At 40.8% G+C, this 13384-nt stretch overlaps 1 pseudogene; it reads right to left on the bottom strand.

Moving 5' to 3' along the window:
• Positions 1–7774: 7774 nt before the first annotated feature.
• On the bottom strand, positions 7775–9607 carry LOC116546926 (annotated as a pseudogene).
• Between the last annotated feature and the right edge of the window lie 3777 nt (positions 9608–13384).

The following is a 13384-nucleotide window of genomic DNA, read 5'->3' as shown; positions in this document are numbered from 1 at the left end:
ACTTGGCTATGCGGGCTCTCTTTTGGTTCCATATGAAGTTTAAGGTGTTTTTTTCCAGTTCTGCAAAGAAGGTCATTGGTAGCTTGATGGGGATAGCATTGAATCTGTAAATTACTTTGGGCAGTATGGCCATTTTCACGATATTGATTCTTCCTAACCATGAACATGGAATATTTCTCCATCTGTTTGTCTCCTCTCTTATTTCGTTGAGCAGTGGCTTCTAGTTCTCCTTGAAGAGGTCCTTTACATTCCTTGTTAGTTGTATTCCTAGGTATTTTATTCTCTTTGTGGCAATTGTGAATGGAAGTTTGTTCTTGATTTGGCTCTCTTTAAGTCTGTTATTGGTGTATAGGAATGCATGTGATTTTTGCACATTGATTTTTGTATCCTGAGACTTTGCTGAACTTGCTTATCAGTTTCAGGAGATTTGGGGCTGAGATGATGGGGTGTTCTAGACATACAATCATGTCGTCTGCAAATAGAGACAATTTGAATTCCTCCTTTCCTATTTGAATGCCATTTATTTCTTTTTCTTGCCTGATTGCTCTGGCTAGAACTTCTAATACTATATTGAATAGCAGTGGTGAGAGAGGGCATCCTTGTCTGGTGCCACATTTCAAGGGGAATGTTTCCAGTTTTTGCCCATTCAGTATGATATTGGCTGTTGGTTTGTCATAAATAGCTTTTATTATTTTGAGATACGTTCCATCAATACCTAGCTTATTGAGGGTTTTTAGCATAAAGGGCTGTTGAATTTTGTCAAAGGCCTTCTCTGCATCAATTGAGATAATCATGTGGTTTTTGTCTTTGGTTCTGTTTATGTGGTGAATTACGTTTATAGACTTGGGTATGTTGAACCAGCCTTGCATCCCTGGGATGAAGCCTACTTGATCATGGTGGATAAGCTTTTTGATGTGCTGTTGCAATCTTCTTGTCAGTATTTTATTGAAGAGTTTTGCATCTATGTTCATCATGGATATTGGCCTGAAGTTTTCTTTTCTTGTTGAGTCTCTGCCGGGTTTTGGTATCAGGATGAAGTTGGTCTCATAGAATGATTTGGGAAGAATTCCCTCTTTTTGTATTGTTTGGAATAGTTTCAGAAGGCATTCCTCTTTGTATGTCTGGTAGAATTCAGCTATGAACCCATCTGGACCTGGGCTTTTTTTGGGTGGTAAGCTCTTAATTGCTGCCTCAACTTCAGACCTTGTTATGGGTCTGTTCAGGGTTTCGGCTTCTTCCTGGTTTAGGCTTGGGAGGAGGCAAGTGTCCAGGAATTTATCCATTTCTTCCAGGTTTGTTAGTTTATGTGCATAGAGTTGTTTGTAATAATCTCTGATGATGGTTTGAATTTCTGTGGAATCTGTGATGATATCCCCTTTATCGTTTTTTATTGCATCAATTTGGTTATTCTCTCTTTTCTTTTTTATTAATCTGGCTAGTGGTCTGTCTATTTTGTTGATCTTTTCAAAACCCAGCTCCTGGATTTATTGATTTTTTGAAAGGTTTTTTGTGTCTCTATCTCCTTCAGTTCTGCTCTGATCTTAGCTATTTCTTGTCTTCTGCTAGACTTTGAGTTTTTTTGATCTTGCTCCTCTAGCTCTTTCAGTTTCGATGATAGGGTGTCAATTTTTGATCTCTCCTTGCTTCTCATGTGGGCACTTATTGCTATATATTTTCCTCTAGATACTGCTTTAAATGTGTCCCAGAGATTCTGGTATGTTGTATCTTCATTCTCGTTGGTTTCGAAGAACATCTCTATTTCTGTCTTCATTTCATTGTTTATCCAGTCAACATTCAAGAGCAGGTTGTTCAGTTTCCATGAAGCTGTGCGGTTCTGGGTTAGTTTTTGAATTCTGAGTTCTGACTTGATTGCACTGTGGTCTGAGAGACTGTTTGTTACGATTTCCGTTCTTTTGCATTTGCTGAGGAGTGATTTACTCCCAATTATGTGGTCAGTTTTAAAGTAGGTGTGATGTGGTGCTGAGAAGAATGTATATTCTGTGGATTTGGGGTGGAGAGTTCTGTAAATGTCTATTAGGTTTGCTTGGTCCAGGTCTGAGTTCAAGTCCTGGATATCCTTATTAATTTTCTGTCTGGTTGATCTGTCTAATATTGACAATGGCATGTTAAAGTCTACCACTATTATTGTGTGGGAGTCTAAGTCTCTTTGTAAGTCATTAAGAACTTGCCTTATGTATCTCGGTGCTCCTGTATTGGGTGCGTATATATTTAGGATTGTTAGCTCTTCTTGTTGCATTAATCCTTTTACCATTATGTAATGTCCCTCTTTGTCTCTTATGATCTTTGTTGCTTTAAAGTCTAATTTATCAGAGATGAGAATTGCAACTCCTGCTTTTTTTTGCTCTCCATTTGCTTGGTAAATCTTCCTCCATCCCTTTTTTTGAGCCTTTGTGTATCCTTGCATGTGAGATGGGTTTCCTGGATACAGCACACGGATGGGTTTTGGCTTTTTATCCAATTTGCCAGTCTGTGTCTTTTGATTGGGGCATTTAGTCCATTTAAATTTAGGGTTAATATTGTTATGTGCGAATTTGATACTGCCATTTTGGTGCTAGCTGGGTGTTTTGCCCTTTAGTTGAGCTGGTACTTGTTTTTCCTTTATATGTGTACAGCCTCTTTCAGGAGCTCTTGTAGAGCTGACCTGGTAGTGACGAAATCTCTGAGTACTTGCATGTTCCCAAAGGATTTTATTTTCCTTCACTTATGAAGCTTAGTTTGGCTGGATAGGAGATTCTGGGTTGAAAGTTCTTTTCTTTAAGGATGTTGAATATTGGCCCCCATTCTCTTCTGGCTTGTAGGGTTTCTGCTGAGAGATCTGCTGTGAGTCTGATGGGCTTCCCTTTGTGGGTAACCCGACCTTTCTCTCTGGCTGCCCTTAGTATTTTCTCCTTCATTTCAACCCTGGTGAATCTGACGATTATGTGCCTTGGGGTTGCTCTTCTTGACGAATATCTTTGTGGTGTTCTCTGTATTTCCTGGACTTGAACGTTTGCCTGCCTTGCTAGGTTGGGGAAGTTTTCCTGGATAATATCCTGAAGAGTATTTTCCAGCTTGGATTCATTCTCTTCGTCGCATTCAGGTACGCCTATCAAACGTAGATTAGGTCTTTTCACATAGTCCCACATTTCTTGGAGACTTTGTTCATTCCTTTTTACCCTTTTTTCTCCAGTCTTGCCTTCCCATTTTACTTCATTGAGTTGATCTTCGACCTCTGATATCCTTTCTTCTGCTTGATCAATTCGGCTGTTGATACTTGTGCATGCTTCGCGAAGTTCTCGTGTTGCGTTTTTCAGCTCCATCAATTCACTTATATTCCTTTCTGTTTTGTCCATTCTCGTTAGCATTTTGTCAAATCTTTTTTCAAGGTTCTTAGTTTCTTTGCATTTGGTTAGAACATGTTCTTTAAGTTCACAGAAGTTTCTTACTACCCACCTTCTGAAATCTGATTCTGTCATTTCATCACACTCGTTCTCCCTCCAACCTTGTTCCCTTGCTGGTGAGGAGTCGTGATCCCTTGTAGGAGGAGAGGTGTTCTGGTTTCGGGTGTTTTCATCCTTTTTGCGCTGATTTCTTCCCATCTTTAAGGATTTATCCACCTGTCGACTTTGTAGTTGCTGGCTTTCAGATTGGGTCTCAAATCTTTCAGATTGACGTTCTGTTTGTTGATGATGAGGTTATTTCTGTTTCTTGGTTTTCCTTCTGACAGTCTGGCCCCTCTGCTGTAGGTCTGCTGAGGTTTACTCCAGGCCCTGCTTGCCTGGGGTTCACCTGCAGCAGCTGTTGAACAGTAAGGGTTGTTACCAGTTTTCCTCTTCTGCTATCTTTGTCCCAGAAGGATACCCGCCTAGTGTCAGTCTGATCTCTCCTTTATGAGGTGTCTCTTTGGATATATAGGGGTCAGGGAGCTGCTTGAGGAGACGGTCTCTTCTTTATAGGAGCTCAAATGGTGAGCTGTGAGCTCTGTTGTTGTTCATTCAGAGCTGCTGGGCAGGTACGTTTAGGTCAGCTGCAGCAGAATTCATAAACTGCTTTTTGTTCCCAGGTGCTCTGTCCCAGGGATTTAGGGCTTTATTTATGAGTTTCCGTTATGCTGCCGCCTTCTTTTTTTTTTTCCTTCAGGCCTGCCCTTCCCAGCAAGGAGGCAGCCTAGTCACTGTGGGCCTATAGAGGCTTTGCTGAGCTGCTGTGGGCTCCGCCCAGCTGCCAAATGAACTTCCCTGCAGTCCTGTTTATATGGGTATAGTTAGAACTGCTTTGGCGGTGGTGGCCCGCCTCTGTTGAGGTGGAGTCTCTCTGCTGTGGCGGGTTGCCTTGGCAATGGTGTGTTGCCTTGGCAACGGCGGGCTGCCTCAGCAATGGTGTGTTGCCTTGGCAACGGCGGGCTGCCTCAGCATTGGCCGACTACTTCCGTCCTGGCGGGCTGCCTCATTAAGGCGGACGCCCCTCCCCCACAGAGCTGGACCTTCCTGGGTTCAGCTGTGCTTGCTGTGAAACTCTCAATCCAGAGTTTCTGGTTGCTGTTCTTTTGTGGGGGTGGGACCAGCCAAGCCTGATCTCCTGGCTCCCTGCCTCAGCTCCTTTTTTAAGTTGGTGTTCCAGTCGCCTGTTGAAGAGGCGCCAGGGTCTGTTTTTTTCCCCTGCGGCCACTCACTGTGCTGGCTTAAACAGCGACACTGAGGTTTGTGGTGCTTTTTTTTTTTTTCCCTGGAATCTACTGTCCTGGTTCTCTGCTCAGTCCCCCTTTTAAATAGACGAATGGGCGACTTCCCGTGGCTCCAATCACCAGCCAAAAGGGCACCCGGACCGGCGTATTTTGTACGGAGAACCGCGGCTCCGGGGCGCCGACAAGGCAGCCGCGCGGGGCAAAGCAGCGGCGCCGGCCGGCACAGCCGTGCTGGCCAAAACAGCCGCGCTGGCGACCGTGGAGCTCCTCCACCTGGGAATTTTCTAGTCTGTGGGCAATAAAAATGCGGCGTCCACTCACCCTCTGAGCTTTCACTGGGAGCTGCAATCCTGAGCTGTTCCTAAACGGCCATCTTGGATACTCCTCCTATTTCTTGGTAAATTTCATGATGCCATGAAATTAGAGGAAGTCCAGCAGAAATCCAACTAGCTAATTAATTAATGTGACAAGTACCTAACCATTTAAAGCTTATATATATACATATATATGACTTTTTATGATGATAATCTGTAAAATAGTTTATGTTTTAATAAAGAAAGGTATTATTTAGGACAGTTCAAAAATATAACCAGTTTCAAACCTGGAAAGAAATCTAATTCTCATCCTGTTCCTAAAAGCAGATAGTGAGCAAAGATCACAGACTATCTTTACTAGTAAATAAGTGTTCCCTTTGTGTGCACATGATTCGTGTGGGGGGTATTAAGCTGTCACAGATGACTGGGATATAGCATTTCAGGTGGCTCTGGAAACAGAAGCAGGCGTCAGGGTCTCAAGTGTCCACAGTGGAACCCGAAATTCTCCCTAGGTGCTCCCCCTGCCCCTTCCTGTCCTGTATCACTGTTTCTCCCTGGACTTTAAACTTGGTGATAACTCCATACCTGAGTCTTAAGGAGATGCTGCTTTCCTCTCCATAATCTTTTTTTTTTTTTTTGCGTTTTAGGTTTTGGGGTACATGTGAAGAACATGCAAGATTGTTGCATAGGTACACACATGGCAGTATAATTTGCTACCTCCCTCCCCTTCACCTATATCTAGCATTTCTCCACATGCTATCTCTTAAAGAGACTAACAAAGATTTGCTTAAAAACTTAGCTTAACCTTTGAAAGCTAAAGCAAAATATAGTTTGTCACAGAGGTGCAATGAGAATGTGGTAAGTTGTAAATGTAACAAGATGCTCACTCAATTCTGGAAGTTGCTTCCTAATTATTGTTTCCCGAGACCCTTTGTGGCCTGACAGAGGGGCGCGATTTCAATTGCTTACTTCTCTCTTCCTCCTAGGGTCCAATTACCTCCCCTAGTTCCCATCTCCAATCTTGGGGATTACATTTCAACATGAGAGCTTTGCTCTAGCTCTTGGTTCAGCAGAAGGGAAAAGAAGACACAGTATCCCAGACTTCTGCCTGGACTTCTAGCCTTGTAGTGAGTTCTTGCCCCGTCTCTCCACAAAGGCCCAGGATACCTGCTCTCATGAGGCCCACTTCCCACCTTGCTTCATCTCTCTGTGTGTCTCTGTGCTGGGCAGCTGGCCTATGCCCCTGTCACCACTGCCTTCCTCAGGGAAGCAGAGCATCTTCATTTACTGTGCTGAGCTCAGGCCTCAAATGGCACAAGTGATCACCATGTTGCTCAGTCTAAATCTTGAGCTCCTTGGCAGGTGTCATGTCCCTTTCCCACCTGGAGGAAGAATCCCATCCCTTCCCGTTTCCAGACTCTTGAGTTCTCTTTGGATCCTCCCAGGAAATTTGTTTTCTCTCATTCTTGGTTTATTTGCAAAATAGAGATTATCATTAAGTCATATGTCAAGAGCATAAACTCCTTTCTGCAAAGTCCCTAAGACTTACTCTAATAATTGAAGAAATAATTATCTAGAGTTTGACAATAGAAAAATGATTTAAGTGCACATGGATTGCAATGTTGATATAATTCCTACCAAAAGCAGGGAGGTAGGTATTTTCTGACAGTTTCTATATACATCCTTGCCTTTAACGATGTAGTTTAACATCCTGACTCATACGATAATATGAATATGCTTTTGAAATTGAAACACCAATGCAAGAATATATTCATTTACACTTCACATTCTTCCAAAAATAACTTGAGGCAGGATATCATAAATATTCCCAATTACCTTAATAGTTGGAAGCATAGAACATTTACAGAGAACTGAGAATTTAAAGCGAGCTAAATATCTGAGTAAATTAGCTCAGAGAAGAGGCTCCAAGTGTTCAAATATTGATTTTCACTGCAAAGAAATACTGTTCCTTGCTTCACAAAATTAATGAAGCTCTGTGTTAATTAATCACTACGCCTCTATAATGAGAGGCTGCCAATCACCCTGTCAGATTGTTTACTGCCGAAATCCTAGCCTAACATTCATCTAATGATCTAAGTTAAATTTAACCCATGTCTCAGGACCTCAAACATAATTTCAAATCACAACAGTGATCATAGCTTTAGAATCCCATATGCGCATCTTTGCTTCTCCATTGCAGTAGCCAAAACCCAGGATCATGCTGAGCCTCCTGGTCCAAGCCTGAAACTTAGTTGAACCTTCCTAGACTATGACCATCTAGCTAATACACAGAAAATCTGTGCATATTTCATTTCTGTCTTATAGAGTAATATGCTTGATAAAGAATTTCTTTTCTGCTATTAACTAGAAAATTACTAAACTATTTTATACATTTGTAACTAAAAACTTTAAAAATTTAGGATGAATATACCATGAACCAGCAATAAATAGGAATGAAGGTTTCACTTGTAGTGCTGAGTTTTTTTATTCAAAAACTTAAGACGTTTGGCCTATTACTCTTTTGTGATTTTTCTGCTTTTTTACTGTGTTATAGGCATACCTTGGAGATATTGTGGGTTCAAGTTCCAGACTACCACAATAAAGTGAATATTGCAATAAAACAAATCACACAATTTTTTTTTTGTTTTCCAGTGCATAGACAAGCTATGTTTAAACTATACTGTAGTCTATTAAGTGTGTAACAACACAATATACATATATTCATTTAAAAATACTTTATGGCTAAAAATGCTATTGATAATCTTAGCCTTCAGAGTCATAATATTTTTGCTGGTGGAGGGTCTTGCCTCAATGTTGATGGCTGCTGACTGATCAGGGTGGTGGTTGCTGAAGATTGGGATGGCTGTGGCAATTTGTTAAAATGAGACCACAATGAAATGTGCCACATTTCTTGACTCTTCCTTTTACGAGAGATTTCTCTGTAGGATATGACGCTGTTTGATAGCATTTTCCCCACAGTAGAACTTCTTTCAAAATTGAAGTCTGTCCTCTCAAACCCTGCTACTGCACTATCAACTAAATCCTCTGTTGCCATTTCAGCAATGCTCACTACAACTTCCCCAGCAGATTCCATCTCAAGGAACAACTTTCTTTGCTCATCCATAAGAAAGAACTCCTCATTCATTAAAGTTTTATCATGAGATTGCATCAGTTCAGTCACATCTTCAGTCTCCACTTCTAATTCTAGTTCTCTTGGTATTTCTACCACATCTACAGTTACTTCCTCCACTGAAACCTTGAACCTTTCCAAATCATCCATAAGAGTTAGAGTCAAGTCCTGTAAATGTTGATATTTTGACTTCCTCCCATGAATCACAAATGTTCTTAAATGGCATATAGAATAGTCATTCCTTTGCAGAAAGTTTTCAGTTGACTTTCCCGAGATCCATTAGAGGACCCACTGTCTGTGGTAGCTATAGGCTTATGAAATGTATTTCTTAAATAATAAGATTTGAAAGTCAAAATTGCTCCTTGATCCATGAGCTGCAGAACGGATAGTGCATTCGTATGCATGAAAATAACATTAATCTTGTACATCTTTGTCAGAGCTCTTGGGTGGCTAGATACGTTGTTAATGAGCAGTAATATTTTAAAAGGAATCTTTCTTTCTGAGCAGCTTTCTTATCATTCATGTGTTCCCTGGAGTAGCACCTTAAATTTCCTTCAAGAACTTTTCTTTTGCATTTCCAGTTTGGCTAAACATTGGTGCAAGACGCTTAGCTTTCCGCCTATCTTGGCTATTGACATGTCTTGTTTACTAAGCTTTGGCTTGAAGAGGGAGACCTGCAATCTTCTTTTCACTTGCACATTTGAAGGCCATGGTAAGGTTATTCCTTGTCCAACAGAGGGCTTAAGATATTCAGTCAACCATGGTATGAATATGTGTGCTGTCATCCAGGCTTTGTTCTTCCATTTATAGAGCAGGTACAAAGTAGATTTAGCATAATTGTTAAGGGTCCTAGGATTTTCAGAATACCATCAGCTTCAACTTAAAGTCACTAGTTGCATTAGTCCCTAACAAGAGAGTGAGCCTGTCCTTTGAGGCTCTGAATCCAGGCATTGACTTGCCCTCTCTAGCTATGAAAGTCCTCGAGAGCATCTTCTTCTTATATAAGGCTGTCTTGTCTACAATGAAAGTCTGTTGTTTTGTGCAGCCACCTTCATCAGTGACCTTAGCTAGATCTTCTGGGTAACTCACGCAGCTTCTACATCAGCCCTTGCTGTTTCACTCTTCACTTTTATATTATAGAGATGGCTTCTTTCCTTAAACCTCATACACCAAAGTACTGCTAGCTTCAAACTCTTCTCGGGTACCTTCCTTGCTTCTCTCAGCCTTCATAGAATTAAAGAAAGTTAGGGCCTTGATCTGTATTAGACTTTGGCTTAAGAGAATGTTGCAACTGGTTGGAACTTCTATCCAGATCACTAAAACTCTTCAAGTCATCAATAAGGCTGTTTCACTTTCTTATCATTCATGTAGTCACTGGAGTAGTACCTTAAACTTCCTTCAAGAACTTTTCTTTTGCATTTCCAGTTTGGCTAAACATTGGTGCAAGAGGCTTAGCTTTCAGCCTACCCTGGCTATTGACATGTCTTATTTACTAAGCTTTGGCTTGAAGAGAGAGATCTGCAACCTTCTTTTCACTTGCACACTTGAAGGCCATGGTAAGGTTATTAACTGGCCTATTTTCAATATTGGTGTGTCTCAAAGAATAGGGAAGCTGGAACAGTCAAGACACCCAACATTTATCACTTAAGGTCACCATCTTCTATGGATGTCACTTATTGTACCCAAAACAATTGTAATAGTAACATCAAAGATGACTGATCACACAGCTGTAGTAATGAAAAAGTTTGAAATATGGTGTCAAAATGTGACACAGTGACACAAAGTGAGCACATACTGTTGGAAAAATAGTGCCTATAGAATTGCTTGACACAGGGTTGCCACAACCTTCAATCTGTACAAAACACAGTAACTACGAAGTACAATAAAGCAAAGCACAAGAAAATTAAGGCACACCAGCACTTACATCGAGCCAATTTCCTTGAAAATGAAAGCTATGGATTTAAGAAAGCAATCCTAAGGAAATGTTATTCTCTCTGGCACTTAATGATCTTAGAACTATATTAAACAGTGTCTCAAAGGGGCTTCTGGAACTGTGTATTTGGTAAAGCTTCTTTGTGTGGTGGAAAAACCTGTCCAAAGTGAAGATTCAATGGACTCACACATTTCAACCATTTGCCTTACACTGGATGGCCAACAGGCTCTTTGTAAATGCTGTGTTATTTTTGTTATTGGGGTTTCCATTCAGGTCGTTTCCTGGGAGCAATGACACACAAGTGGGGAGGGTAAAGACAGGGCTGGGGATTCATGAAAAGGAAGAGTCACAGAGTACAACTAGCCTGGGAACTAGTCTATCTGTGGTCAAAGGACAGCCAACGGCTTCTACCAGGTGACCGGTCTATGGTCAGCCCATGTCTTCAAGTTTAGGGTCAGGCTACTGCTTCAAGCAGCACTGTTCAATAAAGCAGCCAGGATCCACCCAGGACAGCTGAGCTGCTCTCACCCTCAGAAAGGCTGGCTTAGATTTTGTCAGATGGTAGCAGCCATTTACCAACAGGGCAATCCCCCGTGCAAAGCATTTTTAGCTTGTTTTTATTTTTGTGTGGTGCTGTTGTTGTTGCTTTGTTTTATTTAGTTTTTAAGTTGGCAAGTAAAACTTGTATGTATTTATTGTGTATAATATGTTTGGAAATACCATAGATAGACCTTGTGGAATGGCTAAATTGAGCTAATTACCATATGTATTACCTCACATACTTATCATTTTTTTTGTGGCAAGGGCACTTAAAATCTACTCTCTCATCAATTTTCAAGGACACAATGCCTTTCTATCAACTACTGTTACCATGTTGTACTACAGTTCTCTTGAACTTACTCCTCACATGTGACTGAAATTTTGTATCCCCTTCAAGCCTCTGCTTCTGTCACATTTACCAATGTCTCGTGGCCAAAGCAAACCATGTGGCCAAGCCCAGAGTCAATGCAGGGGGCCCCACACAAAGTCATGGATACCAGGAGGCATAAAACTGGCAGATTTTGCTGTCATAATTTACCACAGTTGGGCAATGTCAGCGAATTTATTGATGAGAGAGCAGGATATAAATAGGGAAATAGTAGGAAATACTACATGAAAAGTAAATCACGGTTATATTTTGGGAGACCTGAAACTCCATAGTGAGGAATGTATATTTAATTTGGCAGGTTCATAGGGAACCACTAAATGTTTGCAATAGAGAAGTTTAATATGTGTAGGCCAGGATAGGTTTTTGTTTGTTTGTTTGTTTTTAAGTTTTTGAGGCAGGGTCTCACTCTGTCACCCAGACTGGAGTGCAGTGGTGCAATCTCAGTTCACTGCAACCACCACCTCCCAGATTCTAGTGATTTTCCTACCTCAGTCTCCTGAGTAGCTGGGACCACAGGCAGGCACCACCACACCTGGCTATGTTTTGCATTTTTAGTACAGACAGGGTTTTACCATGTTGGCCAGGCTGGTCCCTAACCTCAAGTGGTATGCCCACCCCAGCCTCCCAAAGTGCTGGAGTTACAGACATGAGCCACTGTGTCCAGCCTAAGCATCTTGATTTTTAAATAAGCTCTCCTAAAATGGCATAAAGTGTCCACCTTCAGTTGTTTTTTTTTTTTTTTAAGAAAAATGAGGACATATACAGACTTGGGAGGACATCTAAGGATGGGACCCTTCTAGATTTTCATCAGTTTTTTGAATCCATTGTTTTCTTATCATTTCCTATTTTGGGAGCAAAATCTTTCTTAGCAATTTATCTTTGAGTTCTTTTCAAAGCATTCAACTTGTTTTTCATAAAAACATCTATTCTTTTTTGTCCTACTTCATCAGTTCACAAGATATTAAATAAATTATAGGACTAAAATGTAGAGTAGACGTAGTATACATCAGTTTGGTGAAATAATGTAATTGATGGTTAAACACACAGCTCAGTCATATGAGAAGAGGATCTGGGGTTCGAGAGAGTTAGTGTACTATAGCGGTGGGATCCACAGGCAGTGAACATCACTCACAGATGTCATCAGATCACAAACACTAGAGGTTAATTTCAGCGAGTCAGTTAAATGGGAATCAGATGAGGAGTTTCTTTTGTAGATTTTGTGCTGGCTTGAAGGATAGCAGGGTGGAACAAATTGGTAGTGCTGTGAAACATGTTTACTGATTATTTGAAAGATCGTTAATTAGCAATGTTCAACCATATGGGGTTTTGTTTGGGTTTTATTGCTGATGTTTTACATGTACAAGTCATTTATTTAGTAAACTTAAATTCTAGTGTATACCCTAGGTAAACTTTCTTCTTTTATTTCAAATTTCCTGTAGCCTTATTTTCCATCATTACTACATGTATTACAATTTTTACTTATTGTCTGTTTTTCCATTAGAGTCTAGGAGTGATTGTAGGGGCAGGGACTATGCCTTTTTGGATCACTACTGAATTTCTAAGGGCCACATGAGAGAGTCAATAAATATTTGTTTAATGAACAACGATATACAGTATTTTGTCCTTGCTAGGGCCAAGTTTCCAGTTCTCAATAACTATACTTTAATAGTTCTAAACCATCTGCTTACTGACAGTGCGCTTTTTTCAAAACAAACAGATAAAACCCCTTTATATAACATTTACAGATATTTATGTCTTTCCACAAGGTGATTTTCAATATAACTGGAAGTGCATGCTGGGACAATCCTCCTCAATAATATGTGTTATAATCAATATGCCTCCTTTCAGTCTGTGCAGCTCCCCACCACCAAGAACCACAGATGTTTAAATGTTGCTTTAAAATGTGAGTTTGGGGCTGGACACAGTGGCTCATGCTTGTAATCCAAGCACTTTGGGAGGCCGAGGCAGGCGAATCACTTGAGGTCGGGAGTTTGAGAGCAGCCTGACCAACATGGAGAAATGCAGTCTCTCCTAAAAATACAGAAATTAGCCAGGCGTGGTGGCGCATGCCTGTAATCTAAACTACTTGGGAGGTTAAGGCAGAACCTGGGAGGTGGAGGTTGTAGTGAGCCAAGATAGTGCCATTGAACTCCAGCCTGGGCAACAAGAGCAAAACTCTATCACAAAAAAATAAAATGAGTTTGGAAATGCTAATTTTATAATAAGCCCGAGGTTAATTTCCAGGCAGTAGCTGGATCATTAATGACCGTGTTAATTAAAAAGTAAAGACAACAATGGCCATACTGCCCAAAGTAATTTACAGATTCAATGCTATCCCCATCAAGCTACCAATGACCTTCTTCGCAGAACTGGAAAAAACCACCTTAAACTTCAT

The sequence above is a fragment of the Sapajus apella genome, unplaced genomic scaffold, assembly GCF_009761245.1.
Source record: "Sapajus apella isolate SASKATOON/1434 unplaced genomic scaffold, GSC_monkey_1.0 scaffold1689, whole genome shotgun sequence".
NCBI lineage: Eukaryota > Metazoa > Chordata > Mammalia > Primates > Cebidae > Sapajus > Sapajus apella.
Note: the sequence above shows the minus strand (reverse complement) of the source record. Positions and strands in the feature narration are given on the sequence as shown.